Genomic DNA, 15,378 nt, shown 5'->3' with positions numbered 1-15,378 from the left:
CTTCCAAAGCCAGAGTGCCCAACGTGTCTAGCTGGTAAGCCCAGAAGGATATAAAGAGAGTTGTCTTTTAGGGCAACATTTATAAAAGTACCATTTTGCCAACTGCTGACCTAGGGATGAATACAGTAAAATATCTTCCCTTGGGAAATTCATTGTATAATGATGAAGACAGGCATAGATCCAGCCTATGAATTGACCTGCCTACATGACATCTCCGCTTGAATATCACATAGGCCTTTCAAACTTAATACATCCAGAAAGAAACTAAATTTCTATCCCTTTTCTTCCATTCATTTCCCTACATTCTCTATCTCAATAAATGATATTATTTTATTACCAAAGCCAGAAAATGAAGAGTTGTTTTTCCTCTCTGTCTCTTTTCTTTACCTCCTAAATGTAATCCAACACCTAATGATCTATCCTTAAAGTCAATCTTAAACATATCCACATATCACCATCATTTATATTCTTAACTCAAATCATGGCATCTCACCTGGGTGGCTAGAAGAGCCTTCCAGTTCCATTCTTGTCACAGTCCTATTCACGCACTACATGGGATCTTTAAAGAGAAGACTCTTTAAAATCTATAGGAAATCATGCCATTTCCCTAATTAAAATCATTTGATACTTTCCAAAAACTCTTCAAATAAATCCAAATGCCTTATCATGTCTTCTACAACCTTGTATAGTATGGCCTCCACCAATAACCCTGCCCATTCCACTGTCTTCCACATCATCCCCTTTTTAATTTTTGTGATATAAATGAACTTCATTTCTTTCCTGCCCTGGATATTTTTTAATACTTACCCCATTCTCTGCTTTGAATAGTACTGACCTCTGCTCACCAACTCTATAAATGAGTGCTTCTTGGATATCAGATCTCAGCTCACCTCTTCAGAGAGGCATTTTCTGATTGTCCTGGTTTAAAAGATACACACACATCATATCATATAACATATCATATCATATCATATCATATATCATATCATATCATATTTTTAAAGATGTCTGCTTGTTTCATTCATTCTATTAACTACAACCTGTAATTAGTACTTTTTATTTACTTATTTACTTGTATATTATCAGTCTTTTCCACCTAACAGCCATCTTCAAAGGGCATCTGAAACATTATAAAAACTTACTGTGTATTTTGAATAATACATATATTATTTCAGTTTTAAATCATTCTACAAACATTTGTAGATTGCTTTTTATGTGCCAGAAGCTCTTCTTGTCCCAGAGTCCAGCAATGAGCAAAACAAACAGAAGCTCCTGCCTTCATGAAGCTCATATTTAAGTGGAGAGACAAAAGGGGATAGATAATAGACACAGAAAGTTATGTAATGTAAAACAAATAAATAAAGCAGGAAAGGGGCATTAAAATACTGTCTGTGGGAATGATGTTTTAAAATAAGGTAGTCAGGAATATCCATACTAAGAAGATGATATCTGAGAAGACTTAAAGATGGGACAGAGGAAGCCATGCTGGTACCTATGGAAAGAGCTCTCTAGGCTGAGGGCACAGCAAGAACAAAAGCTCAGAAGTAGAACATGTTCCACACTTTACAGAAGTAGCAAAGAGTCTAGTTGCCTGAGATGAGTTGAAGGAAATGAGTTCAAAAAGCTAAAGAGAGTAGATTGGTTAATGTAAGAACTATAAGCACTTTGACTTTGGGAAGTTTTTAGAGGATTTGCGATATTAGCTAATTATAGCAAGACATGGCAAAGCAATGCATTAAGGATTCTGTGAGCCCAAAGGTACCACCTCAAATTCATTCTGAGTGGTGCAAGGGAGTAATATCAACAATGACTTCTTGGAAAAAATTATAGAGTCTTGGAAATGACTCTTACCTGTCAAATTCCTATTCACATTCAGAACACATGTCCAGTGTTACCTCCATTACCTGCTGCTACATCTTATGAATGGTTTCATTTCATTATGCTGTATGTTTATCATCTATTTCTCAGACTACAACTCTCTTTGTACTAGGGACCATATCATATTCATGTACCTGGCACAGTGTATGGCAAATATTTGATGTCTCTTGGACATATGAGTATAAAAGCAGAGAACAGAAAATACATGCTTCCCCTTGGTAGTTCTGAACTAGCAGATTTTTACACTAAGTGAATGGGGATACTATCTAATGTGTCAGTATATGAATAAGTAACATTTATTGTCTTTGGAGGGTGAGCAAAGCAGGAAAGTGCTCTTGCACATCAAAATATCAGCTTGTTTTCTTTCCAGTAGTTAACTTTCCACCCTGCCTGAAGATAAATGGTGCACAGTCATTACTATTGTTTCTAACCATGTCAAAAATGGCAACATATGGATACTCTTTCTTAATTTCTTTTTTTTTTTTTTTTTTTTTTTTGAGACGGAGTCTCGCTCTGCCACCCAGGCTGGAGTGCAGTGGCCGGGTCTCAGCTCACTGCAAGCTCCGCCTCCTGGGTTTACGCCATTCTCCTGCCTCAGCCTCCCAAGCAGCTGGGACTACAGGCGCCCGCCATGTCGCCCGGCTAGTTTTTTGTATTTTTTAGTAGAGACGGGGTTTCACCATGTTAGCCAGGATGGTCTCGATCTCCTGACCTCGTGATCCGCCCGTCTCGGCCTCCCAAAGTGCTGGGATTACAGGCTTGAGCCACCGCGCCCGGCCTCTTAATTTCTTTTATTATAGAATGTTCAATAAAAATTTGAGGCTTCACTTCATCAGTCACGACAAACTTTTCCTAAACACTTGTTATTTGCAAATACCATAGTAGAAATGGCTAATTGGGTCAAAGAACTGAATGCTTTGACTGCATAATGTGTCTCTGAGGATAATACATCATTTTCCATGATGTTTTTAACATCATAAGTACACAAATATTCTTAGATATGATTGTTCATCTGCCTAATTATTTTAACTATAGATGTTTTGAGGTTATAAGTAATAGGACAAAAATCTTTATTTCATCTTTTTCAATTTATTTTTTGAACAACTTAAGTCCATTTCTTCTTGCTTTATTCATCTCCAAATCAAGTTTCGGTACAAACTAACCTTTCTTCTTTAAAACGTAAAAAAAGCATTTGGAGAAGAAGATCATGCCTACTATATTTAGAAATTTACCAGAATAACTACCAAAACAGAAAGAATGAAATTCTGCCAAAGTATGTAATTTGTTCTCAAAACTATTTATTTGAAGGCCGTTAATTGTAAGGGAACTTAATTGCAATTTTAATGTTACTAAGTAATCAAATGCTTACTGTGGGATCATTTCAGTTGAGATAGAAAGATAATCCCCTACACTTCACCTCCACTGACAGTCCTCTGCAGCATACACCTGGAATATTTTAAGATGTCTGTTTAATTCTGGTAATTGAAATGTCCTGAGGTTTTAGTGTGTTAGCTAACATAGTGTGCTAAACTGAATGTAAAATTTTATACCATAACATCTCTTGAGAATGGTTTCAAAATGTTGGCTAAATTCAGGTCTTTGTCCATGATTTATATGTCATATAGAGAGCTGTAAATATATATCTCATGATAAATTTACAGGAAGAAATTATGTGATGGATACAACAGTTAAACATTTGCAAACTGTGACCAGAGATTAACATTCCCAAAGACGGGCAGCCCTGTATCTGCTAATCGGGTTTATGGACTTGCCTTGTATTTTGTAATTCTATAGGGAGAGATGAAATCCTGCATTTATGGAATCATGTTTTAAAAGCCTTCATTTCCTAATCCCTCAGTTACCGTCATTTATAAAATGGATAATTTCTACCCATTACAACACAGTGTTTATTCAATAGAATGGGAAGGGATAGAATACCCTGATGAAGAACACAGGCTTTGCAGTCTGTGTTCTAGCCAGTCAAAATCTAACACAACTCTTCAACATTAGGTCCTTTACTTAGCCTTGCGAGCCTTATTTTATTCCTTTATATTAAGTGGTGGGCGATACATATCACAGACAATTACTTCCATGATTAAATGTGATTTGTATTCAAAGCACTTAGTGTAATATGTGGCACACAAATATGTGTAAACTCAGTGAGAAGAGTGTATTGATCAGTTAGTCCCACAGTGGACACGTCAGTGGAGAATAGGAAAAGTGTGCTTCCTACTGGTATTTCTAAACTAGCAGATTTTCACTCTAAGACATTGGAAATCTCATCTAATGGATCAGTATATAATTAGGTCACATTGCATTGTCTTTGACATCTCAGCAGAATATGAGGCTGCTGCTTAACACAAACAAGATATATGCTTGTTTTATTTCCAGTGGTTATTTTCTCAACTACCTGCTACTAAAAGATTTCCTAGAGGAAAGAATATGGAAGATAAATTATGGTCACAGTGGTATAGTGGTAAATGTATAAAAATTGAGATTGATTTCTAGCATATGAGAAACTGGGAAGAAATTAATGTAACCGGTTCCTGTAAGCTGGTATGAGGCTGTCATCGGTGCTCCACCGATAAGGGGGAATTATTTTTTCTTCTGTGTATAGAAGGACTTACTGCTAGCAGATTTATGGGATCAAAAGATGGAATGTGTTTCCTATGTGCCGGTGTGTAAGATGCTTTGCAAGTACTAACCTATATAATCCTCCTAAAACCCTGAAAAGTAGGTATTTCCATTCAGTTTGATAAGAGAACCAATGCTAAGATGTCTTCTAAGTGCATACAAAAAAGTAAGACACAGAAGTGCCCTTTTGAGTCGTTAATATATCATCTGCTGCCTCAGTCACATGAATGTTCTAGCATCCAAGAAGAGTATGGGTAGAGTCGCTTCATTTTCCAGAGTGATAGAGGGAGAAAACAAAACATTTGAATTAAAAGTCAAACTCTTGGAAAGTCATGGTTATTGTTTAACAGACCTAACTATACAATATGTTTGCTGCTCAAACCATGACAGTTGCTTCTATTGTTTCCCTTGTCTTTGCATTTATTCCAATTATAGCTCTGACACACCTATCTACCTTCATTATTATTTTCTTATTAGTGTGCTAGTGCCTGTAAATTTTTAAATAGCTACTTTGTATGAGATAAATAGACAACATTTAGAGTGATAAAACATTTCACAGCAGTTCAGTCATAATCTATATGGACAATGAAGAAGATACCCAAAATTTAATGCTCGATTGTTTATAGGATTCTAAAGATTCAGGTCTGACTGTAATTAATACATCATGTGAACACAGGTCCTTTATGTTGAGTTTGATTTGAAGATGTCCCAAAATTACTGTAAGAGGGGATAGTTAAACTTATAACATTATAGAAAAATGTTTTCTCTCCCTCTTAAAAGTGTAGACACAAACAAAATGTTTAGGAAATAATTGATTTAAATACCACTAGTTAGCATAGTAATGTAGAGCCCAGCCTTTAAGTTGGGTGGACTTTAGTTCTGGATCTAGTTTTGCCACAATCTAGCATGGTGATCCTTGGCAAATAGCTTAATCTCCAAGCTTCTATTGTCATCTGTCAGAAGGAAACAATATTAATTTTAATATATTTGTTGCCAGGATAAAAATAAATAATATCTATAAAGAGCTTAGCACTCTGCTTGGTATATATAGTGAGTGGTCCATGAATTAGTTCAGCCATTATCACTATTGATGTTTCCTCTGAAACCTGCCAGAACAACTGCCAGTCAGCTCTGGACCATGTGAATTGACATTTTAATTATTTGGGCATTATATTCACAAAGTCCATTTTTCTTCCATAACATGGTGAAACCTAAAGCTTTCCAAAATTCAGAGAACAGAGACTTAAAGCTTCATTTATAACAGGGACAATCTTAAATAAGGCAATACATATAATGTGATACGGAAGTGCATGGCAAAAGAAAATATGCAATTAGTAAAAGGTAGCCATTGATATGGTTTAACTATGTCCCCACCCAAATCTCGTCATGAATTCCCGTGTGTTGTGGGAGGGACCCTGTGGGAGGTGATTGAATCACAGGGTCAGGTCTTTGCTGTGCTTTCCTTGTGACAGTGAATAAGCCTCATGGGATCTGATGGTTTTAAAAATGGGAGTTTCCCTGCACAAGCTCTCTCTGCCTGCTGTCACCCATGTAAGATGTGACTTGCTCCTCCTTGCCTTCCACCATTATTGTGAGGCTTCCCTAGCCACACGGAACTGTAAGTCCATTAAACCTCTTTCTTTTGTACATTGCCCAGTCTCAAGTACATCTTTTTCAGCAGTGTGAAAACAGACTAATACAGTAAATACAGCAATTATTATTGTTATTATTATCACTGATACTTCTAGAAAAATTTTAATTTTCTTATTAGAAATTAATGTTTCCTTTAAAAGCTATTGTAAAAAAATAGATTTAATAATATGTATATTAATAAACACCATGCAATACAGTAACAAAATCTGTAGAGAATCCAAATTATGATAATAAAAATCATAATTTTATGAATCACAATACTTTTCAATTAATAAATGCAAAATTTATACCCAAGAAGGGTAGCATGTGAGGGATGCTTGGAAATCAAGTCTGTGAATTCAATACTGTGTTAATGTGATTCTCAGTCACCTGCTGTCATGCAGCAATGCTGTGGGCAGCCCCATTGCTTGTAATTCTGCTCAGCATGGGATCTCAGCTTTGTTGGCTTGTCAGTTTCAACAGGTGTCATTTAGCAAAGAGGTGATTTAATCCATGATGGTAGTTTCCCTGTGGGGGCCAGAGAAGTTTGTGGTCAGCACCTTAATGTCTTCCTGCTTTGTTCATGCTTAGCAGGAATCCAGAAACTCTTCAAAAAGTCACAGAGCAGCAGAACAAGCTAACTACTTGCCTTACAAATGGACCTTGTTGGATGCAACCAGGGAACCATTTGTGAGAATCAAATGTATGATGACTGGAATCATAGTCAGGAAAATCAGCCTGCCAGGAAATTCTGAGCAAAGGACTGCACCATCCCTTTGCCTCCTTTAACTGTACATCCAGACATAAATATGAGGATAGAGGTCTGAATACAGTAGTTTGGGTTCTGAATATATCTGTGAACAAATGAAAGATGCGTACCTGTATAATAAGGATGCTTGAATGTATCTTGTGAGGCCCATCTCAATTTATGTAGTGTTTCCAGTTCTTTGCTGCTGACTCTCAGAGCATATTTTAATGCTCTTTAGAGTCAGACATGCCCAGTTATGATAATCACATACATGCCTCTTACAGATGTTGAATTTTCTCTTCCTCTTCATTCTTATTTTCTTTAACCACCTCCACTCCCACATGCTCTTCAAAATAAGCCTCTGCACAAAAGGATACACCAAATACACACACACACACACACACACACACACACACATATATATATATATATATCTCACAGCTTGGTTGCTTCTCTATTGTCTAATTTATGTGTTTTTCCAGCTCTGTATGCCATATGTACAGTTACTAAGAAAGACTAGGATCAGCCTGAGGTTATTTTCAATAAGTTTAAAGATTTCTTAGTGGAAAAAAAAAAGCATGTTTAATGACTACAGAAATGAAATGTGTGAATAGATCAAAGGAGGATGCAAATTTGTCTCACACTTGAGAGCTGTTCCCCTTGGTAATGGGAATTTGATTCTGAGAAGTTATGTTGAACACTTTTTCTATAGGAAAAATACACAGGGTCTGGCATGGTGGCCCGTGACTGTGATTCCAGCACTTTGGGAAGCTGATGTTGGGGGCCAAGAGTTTGAGACCAGCCTGGGCAACATAGTGAGACTCCCATCTTTACAACATCTTTAAATAAAAATAATACATAAATATACAGATACCCCTGAAATATAAATAAATATTTGCCAACTTTCATGGACATTTTGTATGTACCCTCAAATATATTACCTGAATTAACTTTCATCTGTATATTACCTGATTTACTTTTATCTGTAAAACTCTGGAGGGTTTAGTACTATTATTATCCCCACTTTGCAATTGAGAAGACTGACTCACCCACAAGCTAAGGTACTCTCCCAACATCATGAAACTTAAAGGCAGCTTTGTCAGCTTCATATAGGGAGGCTAAGAAGAGGAGTGTTAATTCATGACTATAAACTCATGTTCTCAACCATCTATAATGGGATTTAGAAATAAATGAGTAATCACTTGTTGCATTTATAAATATTTTAGAAATTTTCAAAGATGCCCCAATGGAAGTAATACAGGAAATTGTTTATTAGCAAAAAAAAAGCAGCACAGTGTTGTATAAAGCAGCCCAGCATAATATTTAAGGGCATTCCAGCAGGGAAGAAGCTATTAAGGATATGATTGCACAATTAATTGTTATCATTGTAAGTGCCACAAAGAAAACAGGATACCATGAGAGCCTATTAAAAGAAGACCTCCCTCATCTGTGCAGGTCAGGAACGGATTCTGCAGAAGAGCTAAGATCTGAAAAATCAGCCAGACTTAGCCAGAGAAAGAGGGCATGTGGAGAACATTCCAGGCACACGACATAGCTCTCAATTCTGAGGAGATTTAAGAAAAATAAAATGACTGGAACATAGTGAACAAGATGGAGATGGGGCACTAATCCAGGAAAAAGGAATGGGACCAGTGACTAGGGCAGTTGCCATGACAAAGAACAGGGGGGAAAGGATGCAAGAAACATCATGGAGTTGGAATTCACGGACCTTAGCAACAGTGTTGATGTACGAGGTGAAAATGGATCATTTGAATCAGATGATTTGTGGTACTTGCTTTTTGGTGACTAAGAATCCAAATAAGGAAAAATTTTAGCTGCAGTGTAGAACTTAGGAGAGAGGAGCGGCAGTTCCAAGGGTGATGAATCTCCTGTATAGCTCTGTGCGTGGGTGGGTATGAGGGTGTGTGTGTGAGTATATTAATTTCTTTAATTCTGAAATTAGAAAACTTTGATGTCATTTCCTCTTGTTTCTGAAAGAGCGCAGAACCAAATTCTGTTATTGAAATTTTCAGATAATTGGGGGTTTGCTAAACAGCAGGAAAACTAAGCACTTATCTAGACTCAACGGTGCTCCTTCCCCCTTAACTTCTGTTGCAGTATGATCCTCTAAACCCAGCAGAGTCTGATGTATTCCAGGCACCAGAGGAAAAAAATATGATAGATGCTTATTTCCTTTAGAGAAAATATTACCATGCTAGGTTCTGCCAGATGAAGAATTGAAGGAATATCAACTTCTTACTAATCCCAAACAGCTGTGAAATGCTAAATAATCCTTACAGAGTTCCTATCAACAGCTGTAGCAGCTTAGACAAACATTTTATGTGTTCAGAAGCAGTTGAGAACAGTAGAGAGAACACAAGCTTTAGATCAAGAACCCCATTTAAATACTGTGTTTACCACATTCTGATTAATGTGCTTGCTTAAACAAATTGCTCCCTGAACATCAGGTTCTTCATCTTTAAAAGATTTTTGTGAGAATTAAGCTCACTCAATAATAAATTATGTAAGCTATTTATTATACAATTTTAGCACTGGTCTACATGGCATAAGCTCTCAATAAATGGTAGCTCATTTTATTTAACCCAGAAGGGCAGTGGGCCAAGATCTTCCTTGAGTAGAAAACAGTGGAAATGTTATGTAAAATAAATTTTAACTTCATGAAGCCTAAGTGAAAATTTTCTTAGTGATAGATAACTTGAAATAATTCCTCTCCCCAATTAAATAGAGAAACATTTTTGTTTAAAAATATCCAGATCACTTGAAAACTGGCATTGATCATAAGATCTCCAGGCCGTAGGTTCTTTCTTTATATTAAAAGCAAATTAGACTAGACCAATGTTGTCTAATAAAACTATAGTGTGAGAGGACTCAAATATAAGCCAATTTATAGTTTTAAGTATTTTAATAACAACATAAAAATGAAGAGCAGTGGGCATTCCAAGATGGCTGAATAGGAACAGCTCCAATCTGTATCTCCCAGCATAATCAATGTGGAAGACAGATGATTTCTGCATTTCCAACTGAGGTACCTAGTTCATCTCACTGGGACTGGTTGGACAGTGGGCGCAGCCCATAGAGGGTGAGCCAAAGTATGGCAGGGCATTGCCTCACCCAGGAAGTACAAGGGGTCAGGAGATTTCCCTTTCCCAGACAAGGGAAGCTGTGACAGACTATATAGAAAAACGGGACACTCTCGCCCAAATACTGAGGTTTTCCCAAGGTCTTAGCAACCAGAAAACGAGGTGATTCTCTCCCATGCCTGGCTCAGCAAGTTGTACGCCCAAGGAGCGCTTGCTCACTGCTAGCACAGCAGTCTGAGATCTATCTACGAGGTACCAGCCTGGATGGGGGAGGGGCATCCACCATTGCTGAGGCTTGAGTAGGTAAACAAAGTGACCAGGCAAGCCCCAACTGGGCGGAGCCCACCACAGCTCAACAAGGCCTACTGCCTCTAGACTCCACCTCTGTGGGCAGGGCATAGTTGAACAAATGGCAGCAGACAATTCCTGCAGACTTAAATGTCCCTGTTTGACACCTCTGAAGAGAGCGGTGGTTTTCCCGGCATGGCATTTGAGCTCTGAGAAAGGACAGACTGCCTCCTTAAGTGGATCCCTGAACGCTGTGTAGCCTAACTGGGAGATACCTCCAAGTAGGGGTTGACAGACACCTCATATAGGTGGCTGCTCCTCTGGGACGAAGTTTCCAGAGGAAGGATCAGCCAGCAATATTTGCTGTTCTGCAATATTAACTGTTCTGCAGCCTCCACTGGTGATACCCAGACAAACAGGGTATGGCATGAAACTCCAGCAAACTCCAACAGACCTACTGCTGAGGGACCTGACTGTTAGAAGGAAACTAACAGACAGAAAGGAATAGCATCAACATCAACGAAAAGGTAATCAACACCAAAACCCCATCTGTAGGTCACCAACATCAAAGACCAAAGGTAGATAAAACCACAAAGATGGGGAGAAACCAGAGCAGAAAAGATGAAAATTCTAAAAATCAGACTGCCTCTTCTCCTCCAAAGGATCACAACTCCTCTCCAGCAACAGAACAAAGCTGGATGGAGAATGACTTTGACTAGTTGACAGAAGTAGGCTGCAGAAGGTTGGTAATAACAAACTTTTCCGAGTTAAAGAAGGATGTTGAGCCCATCACAAGGAAGCTAAAAACCTTGAAAAAAGATAAGACGAATGGCTAACTAGAATAAACAGCATAGAGAAGACCTTAAATGACCTGATGGAACTGAAAACCATGGCACGAGAACTACGTGACGCATGCAGAGGCTTCAATAGCCGATTCAATCAGGTGGAAAAAGGGTATCAGTGATTGAAGATCAAATTAATTAAATAAAGCAAGAAGACAAGGTTAGAGAAGAAGGAGTAAAAAGAAATGAACAAACTCTTCAAGAAATATGGGACTATGTGAAAAGACCAAATCTACATTTGATTGGTATAACTGAAAGTGGTGAGGAGAATGGAACCAAGTTGGAAAATACTCTTCAGGATATTATCCAGGAGAACTTCCCCAACCTAGCAAGGCAGGCCAACATTCAAATTCAGGAAATACACAGAACACTACAAAGAACTCCTCAAGAATAGCAACCCCAAGACATGTAATTGTCAGATTTGCCAAGGTTGAAATGAAGGAAAAAGTGTTAAGGGCAGACTGAGAGAAAGGTCGAGTTACCCACAAAGGGAAGCCCATCACACTAACAGCAGATCTCTCAGCAGAAACCCTACAAGCCAGAAGAGAGTGGGGGCCAATATTCAACATTCTTAAAGAAAAGAATTTTCAACCCAGAATTTCATATCCAGCCAAACTAAGCTTCATAAGTGAAGGAGAAGTAAAATCCTTTACAGAGAAGCAAATGCTGAGAGATACTGTTATCATTAGGCCTGCCTTACAAGATCTCCTGCAGGAAGCACTAAACATGGAAAGAAACAACTGACATGAGCCACTGCAAAAACATGCCAAATTGTAAAGACCATCGATGCTAGGAAGAAACTGAATCAATTAATGGACAAAATAACCAGCTAACATCATAATGACAGAATCAAATTCACATATAGCAATATTAACCTTAAACGTAAATGGGCAAAATGCCCCAATTAAAAGATACAGAATGGCTAGTTGGAGAACGAGTCAAAACCATCAGTGTGCTGTATTCAGGAGACCCATCTCACATGCAAAGAAACACATAGGCTCAAAATAAAGGGATGGAGGAAGATCTACCAAACAAATGGAAAGCAAAAAAAAAAAAAAAAAAAAAAAAAAACAACAAAAAACAAAAAACAAAACAAAACAAAACAAAAAACCAGGATTTGCAATCCTATTCTATGGTAAAACAGACTTAAACCAACAAAGATCAAAAGGGACAAAGGCAGTCATTACATAATGGTAAAGGGATCCATCCAACAAGAAGAGCTAACTATCCTAAATATATATGCACCCAATACAGGAGTGCCCAGATTTGTACAGCAAGTCCTTAGAGACCAAAAGAGACTTAGACTCCCACACAATAATAATGGGAGACTTTAACACCCCACTGCCTATTAGATCAACAAGACAGAAGGTTAACAAAGATATCCAGGACCTGAACTCAGCTCTGAAACAAGCAGACCTAATAGATTTCTACAGAACTCTCTACCCCAAATCAACAGAATACACCTTCTCAGCACCACAATTCACTTATTCTAGGATTGATCACATAATTGGAAGTAAATCACTCCTCAGCAAATGTAAAAGAACAGAAATCACAACAAACTGTCTCTCAGACCACAGTACAATCAAATTAGGACTCAGGATTAAGAAACTCACTCAAAACTGCTCAACTACATGGAAACTGAACAACATGCTCCTAAATGACTACTGGGTACATAACGAAATGAAGGCAGAAATAAAGATGTTCTTTGAAACCAATGAGAACAAAGATACAAGATACCAGAATCTCTGGGACATATTTAAAGCAGTGTGTAGAGGGAAATTTATAGCACTAAATGCCCACAAGAGAAAGCAGGAAGGATGTAAAATTGACACCCTAACATCACAATTAAAAGAACTAGAGAAGCAAGGGCAAACAAATTCAAAAGCTAGCAGAAGGCAAGAAATAACTAAGATCAGAGCAGAGCTAAAAGAGAGAGACACAAAAAACCCTTCAAAAAATCAACGAATCCAGGAGCTGGTTTCTTGAAAAGATCAACAAAATTGATAGACTGCTAGCAAGACTAATTAATAAAGGAGAAGAGAAGAATCAAATAGATGCAATAAAAACTGATAAAGGGGATATCACCACAGATCCCACAGAAGTACACACTACCATCAGAGAATACTACAAACACCTCTATGCAAATAAACTAGAAAATCTAGAATAAATGGATAAATTCCTGGACACATATACCCTCCCAAGACTAATCCAGGAAGAAGTTGAATCTCTGAATAGACCAATAACAAGCTCTGAAATTGAGGCAATAATTAATAGCCTACCAACCAGAAAAAGTCCAGGACCAGATTCACAGCCAAATTCTACCAGAGGTACAAAGAGGAGCTGGTATCATTCATTCTGAAACTATTCCAGTCAATAGAAAAAGAGGAAATCCCCCCTAACTCATTTTATGAGGCCAGCATCATTCTGATACCAAAGCCTGGCAGAGACACAACAACAACAAAAAAAAGAGAATTTTAGACCAATATCCCTGATGAACATCAATGCAAAAATCCTTAATATAATACTGGCAAACCGAATCCAGCAGCACATCAAAAAGCTTATCCACCATGATCAAGTTGGCTTCATCCCTGGGATGCAAGGCTGGTTCAACATACACAATAAATGTAATCCATCACATAAACAGAACTAAAGAAAAAAACCACAAGATTATCTCAATAGATGCAGAAAAGGCCTTTGACCAAAATTCAACAGCCCTTCATGCTAAAAACTCTCAATAAACTAGGTATTAATGGGACGTATCTCAAAATAATAAGAGCTATTTATGACAAACCCACAGCCAATGTCATACTGAATGGGCAAAAACTGGAAGCATTCCCTTTGAAAACTGGCACAAGACAGGGATGCCCTCTCTCACCACTCCTATTCAACATAGTGTTGGAAGTTCTGGCCAGGGCAATCAGGCAAGATAAAGAAATAAAGGGTATTCAATTAGGAAATGAGGAAGTCAAATTGTCCCTGTTTGCAGATGACGTGATTGTATATTTAGAAAACCCCATCATCTCAGCCCAAAATCTCCTTAAGCTGATAAGCAACTTCAGCAAAGTCTCGGGATACAAGATCAATGTGCAAAAATCACAAGCATTCCTATACACCATTAACAGAAAAACAGAAAGCCAAATCATGAGTGAACTCCAATTCACAATTGCTACAAAGAGAATAAAATACCTAGGAATCCAACTTACAAGCCATGTGAAGGACCTCTTCAAGGAGAACTACAAACCACAGCTCAATGAAATAAAATAGGACACAAACAACTGGAAGAAAATTCCCTGCTCATGGATAGGAAGAATCAGTATCATGAAAATGGCCATACTGCCCAAGGTAATTTACAGATTCTATGCCATTCCCATCAAGCTACCAATGATTTTCTTCACAGAATTGGAAAAAACTGCTTTACAGTTCATATGGAACCAAAAAGAGCCCACATTGCCAAGACAATCCTAAGCTAAAAGAATAAAGCTGGAGGCATCACCCTACCTGACTTCAAACTATACTACAAGGCTGCAGTAACCGGAACAGCACGGTACTGGTACAAAAACAGACATAGACCAATGGAACAGAACAGAGGCCTCAGAAATAATATCACATATCTACAGCCATCAGATCTTTGAGAAACCTAGCAAAAACAAGAAGTGAGGAAAGGATTCTTTATTTAATAAATGGTGCTGAGAAAACTAGCTAGCCATACGTATAAAGCTGAAACTGGGTCCCTTCCTTACACCTTATACAAAAATTAATTCAAGATGGATTAAAGACATAAATGTTAGACCTAAAACCATAAAAACTCTAGAAGAAAACCTAGGCAACACCATTCAGGACGTAGGCATGTGCAAGGACTCTGTGACTAAAACACCAAAGGCAATGGCAACAAAAGCCAAAATAGATAGATGGGATCTAATTATACTAAAGAGCTTCTGCACGGCAAAGTAAACTACCATCAGGGTGAACAGGCAACCTACAGAATGGGAGAAAATTTTTGCAATCTATATCTGTATTAAGTTGTACATGAGTTCTTATTGTTGTCTCCAAGTCTAAACAATTACCATGTGGATCAATCTCACCTCCTTACCTTGCCAATCCACAAATTCCCACTCCAGAAGTGGAAAACTCAGACTTAGACTGAGCCACTCCTGGCTTCTTTTTTTCCTCAGCTTGCATATGGCCTATTGTGGGACTTTACCTTGTGATCCTATGAGCCAATTCTCCTTAATAAACTCCCTTTCATATATACATA

The 15,378-nt window shown here is 37.8% G+C and overlaps 1 protein-coding gene and 1 long non-coding RNA gene across 2 annotated transcripts in view; one reads left to right on the top strand and one right to left on the bottom strand.

Annotated features, from left to right (window-relative positions):
• LOC117080118 overlaps window positions 1-15,378 on the bottom strand; it is a 388,222-nt gene that overhangs the window by 11,559 nt on the left and 361,285 nt on the right. The window contains exon 4 of the long non-coding RNA XR_004435722.1: window positions 494-918. This is a non-coding gene — a long non-coding RNA (uncharacterized LOC117080118). The remainder of the gene's footprint in view (window positions 1-493; window positions 919-15,378) is intronic.
• GRM5 (glutamate metabotropic receptor 5) overlaps window positions 1-15,378 on the top strand; it is a 364,513-nt gene that overhangs the window by 69,244 nt on the left and 279,891 nt on the right. The gene's annotated exons all lie outside the window — the stretch shown is intronic.

This window comes from Trachypithecus francoisi, unplaced genomic scaffold (genome assembly GCF_009764315.1).
Source record: "Trachypithecus francoisi isolate TF-2019V2 unplaced genomic scaffold, Tfra_2.0 Lachesis_group8, whole genome shotgun sequence".
NCBI classification, from domain to species: Eukaryota; Metazoa; Chordata; class Mammalia; order Primates; family Cercopithecidae; genus Trachypithecus; species Trachypithecus francoisi.
This window is presented reverse-complemented; position numbering and strand designations above follow the sequence as displayed.